This window comes from Danio rerio, chromosome 16 (genome assembly GCF_052040795.2).
Source record: "Danio rerio strain M-AB ecotype USA chromosome 16, GRCz13ab, whole genome shotgun sequence".
NCBI classification, from domain to species: Eukaryota; Metazoa; Chordata; class Actinopteri; order Cypriniformes; family Danionidae; genus Danio; species Danio rerio.
In genome coordinates this window covers 4,270,890-4,275,000 of record NC_141036.1, presented here as the reverse complement: position 1 = coordinate 4,275,000, position 4,111 = coordinate 4,270,890, and positions in this window count along the sequence as shown.

Here is a 4,111-nt window from a genome sequence, read left to right as displayed (position 1 = left end):
AAAATCTGCGGAATTCTGTGGAAAATCTGCGGAATTCTGCGGAAAATCTACGGAATTCAGCGGAAAATCTGCGGAATTCTGTGCCCACAGGTTCTGGGTGGGCCTACCTGTAACCGACCTCCATTGGTGGAAAAACAAATGCTATAGAAGTCAATGGTTACAGGTTTCCGACATTTTTCAAAACATCTTTTTTTGTTTAACAGCATAAAGAAATACATAAAAGTTTGAAACAGGTAAAAGATGAGTAAACTGACAGAATATATATATATATATATATATATATATATATATATATATATATATATATATATATATATATATATATATATATATATATATATTGGAGTGAGCTCTTTCTTTCCTTTTGTAGTTTTTAAAATAAAAGTGAATACATCATAAATCCTTATTTTGTATCATTAGAGCCAATTGTAAAAATGTCAATATGTGCAATGTGTTTCATAATCCCATTGCTTGCCCTATTATATTTGATACAGTAATAATTTTTAAAGGGATAGTTCACCCAAAACAAAATTATCTTCTTTTGTATATACATCTATGAACCACTGTGTTTTGACCAGTATTTGCAGGTCATTAAAATTCAATCACAGATCAGGAAAAGCGGACCCACTTTATATTAAGTGACCTTAACTAATATGTACTTACACAGGAACTAATACTTTGTTACAATGTAATTATTGTGTAAATACATGTATTTATTGTGTACTTATAATTGTTTAAATACCTGTATGTAATTACATCTGTAATTAACTTTTGTAATTACATTTGTAAATACACTGTTGACCATCCCTTACACCTTAACCCACCCTTAAACCTACCCATACCACCAAGCCTGTCCATAACCCAACCTCTATCCCAACTCAAAAGCACCACAAGTGTTCTCAAATACATTATAAACACAGTAAGTACATTGTATTTATTTTTTGATGCAAGTGCATAGTAGTTAAGGACACCTAATATAAAGTAGGACCGAAAAAGCTCACAGCATTAAAATTGTGACACTATAAAACATTAAGACTGAAATAAACACACACTATGGAGAGCTATACAGCCATCTAGTGGTTACACTTTGACATTACACAGGTTTTTTATTTATTTTTTAACCAGACGGGGCTAATCTGCCTCCTCAAAATTGTATTTGAATGGAGAGTCTCTATTCTAATTATAAATACTGCACTAATTAAAAATAATCAAAGAAATAAAAATAAATAATAGCATATAATATATATCTGGTTAATTTAAAAAAAATCCCTTTGTGTTTAAGGGTGACAAAAATGATATTAATTACTGCATGAATATTTTTTTAACAAAATCTTCTCAAAATCCTAAATCAAAAAAAATATATTATAAAAAAATAAAATAAATAAATAAATGATTAAATAATTTTCCTGAAAAAACAATCATATTTGTGTTTTTTAGTACTTGTGATCCTGGAGATCCAGAGTTTTAAAGCTGTTCACTGCAATTGATAACTGTTTATTGTTGACTGATTGACCTATTATATGGAGGATGAAACCTGCAAAAACACTAAGTAAATAAATATGCAAATAAATAAATAAATAAGTGAAGTTTATTTATAAACTAATTTCAAGAGGATCACGTGCTTATGATTGCTTGTGGCCGGTCCCGCATTATTCAGTTTATGAATGACCAATCAGATGATTCCTAAGCCACTATAAATACCCTGACAGCCACATGACAGCCATCTTTGTTTTGAAGAATCCCCCCTTCCACCCCTACTCCTCCTCCTAGATGGGTCGCATGGTGGCACTGTTGCTTCACAGCAAGAACATCACTGGTACTAGTCCTGACAAGCCAGCCGAAGTTTCTGTGCGGAGTTTACACATTGTCCCCGTGCTCACGTGGGTTTCCCTCAGGTTCCCTAGTTTCCTTCCACCATCCGAAAACATGCAACTTAAATTAATTGACTAATACAAATCAGCACCATAGACATGCTCCTAGTAAGCAGTTAATCACTATCTGTTCATTAGCTACTACAGGAGGGGCGTTCTCGAGATCTTCCTGAGCTCAAACTCCCCTCTCAGCTTGCAAACGGGAGGGAGCCCCGGGCTCGAGGATCTTATGAGCTCAGGGCTCTCTCCCATGCCATGACAGCATGCCAAACAAGCTTTAGAATCAATCATCAGCTAAGTGGGAACTCTTGAAATGTATATATAAAGTCCACAAATCCCTGAATAAATCAATATAGAAATAATTAGTAGTGCGGGACAGGTAAATAACTGAATAAATTATATGAATAGTGGAGGAATAAGAAAATGCTAAACTGAAAGTTTATTCCAAATCCCTCCTCGTTCAAATGTTAATTCATTCTTGGACGTAGTTGCGTATTTACTTTTCCTCAGCTCAACATGATAATGAAAGGGTGTCTCAAGCATCAGAGTCCACTACAGACAATTTAGCCTACCCAATTCACCTGTACTGCATGTCTTTAAACTGTGGGGGAAATCGGGGAAACTGGAGGAAACCCACAGGAATGCAGGGAGAACATGCAAACTTCACACAGAAACGGCAACTGACTCAGCCAAGGCTCGAACCAGCGACCTTCATGCTGTGAGGTGACAGCACTACCTACTGCGCCACTGCGTCGCCAATATTTTTGAATACATTTATTTATTTATTTGCATGATTATTTATTATTTTATTTATGCAAAAATGTATGGATTTATTAATATATTTGCATATTTATTTATTTATTGTTTTTGCAAGCTTCATCCTCCATAGTATTATGACTGTAAATATTTAATGTTTTTACATAAAACAACACCGATAAAATTTCACCGACAACTCCTTGTTCAAGCCCTTGTTCTTTCCAGACTGGACTATTGCAACTTTCTACTAGCCGGGCTCCAGGCTAACTCTATCAAACCTCTTCAGATGCTTCAGAACGCAGCAGCACGAGTGGTCTTTAATGAACCTAAAAGAGCCAACCCGGGCTTATTGTGGAAACATAGCCCCGCAGACGTTTCTGCGGACTGCGAAATACGTCCCAGGAGGTACGTATTCGAGCGGTTTATGTTTTCGCGGATCCACGAGAGGCCGCTGTGCGCGCTTTTTCCCATCCCTAGCATCTCTCGGGAGCACGCGCTGTTCGCACCTGCTCTGTTCTCGCGTGAAAAGCCACCGGAGGCCGTTGTGGAGTGACCGTCCGTCCGACTGGCTAACTGAATGACCGAACGATCAACCGGGCGGCAGGCAGATCGGCCGACCCGGCCGCCCTCCTCTTCCTCCTCCTTCCCTCTCCCTCTCACTCCGCTGCTCATCCGTTTGCACTGGCTGCCAGTTGCTGCTCGCATCAAATTCAAAGCACTGATGTTTGCCTACAAAGCGATTTCTGGCTGCGCCCCTTCTTATCTGCTCTCACTTCTGCAGATTTATAGGCCCTCCAGAAACTTGCGTTCTGTGAAGGAACGTCGCCTCGTGGTTCCATCCCAAAGAGGGAAGAAAACGCTTTCCCGAACGCTCGCGCTCAATCTGCCCAGTTGGTGGAATGAACTCCCTAACTGCATCAGAACGGCAGAGTCACTCGCTGTCTTCAAAAAGCAACCAAAAACTCAACTATTTAGTCTCCACTTTCCTTCCTAATCTGCAATTGCCTCTCTGACTCCTCCACTAACTACAAAAAAAAAAATAAATAAATTAAATAAATAAATATATATATATATATATATATATATATATATATATATATATATATATATATATATATATATATATATATATATATATATATATATATATTACTTTCCCAAAGATGGGTTGCGGCTGGAAGGGCATCCGCTGCGTAAAAACTTTCTGGATAAGTTGGCGGTTCATTCCACTGTGGCGACCCCGGATTAATAAAGGGACTAAGCCGACAAGAAAATGAATAACTATATATATTACTAATGCTTTCCTTCTTAGACTTTACACACCTGAAACTTGCCTTCAGCACTTATTCATTGTTGCTCTTATAATGTGTAAACTGCTTACTTGTCCTCATTTGTAAGTCGCTTTGGATAAAAGTGTCTGCTAAATGACTAAATGTAAATGTAAATGTAAAATGACTAAGCTGATTATAAAACTTGCCCATATT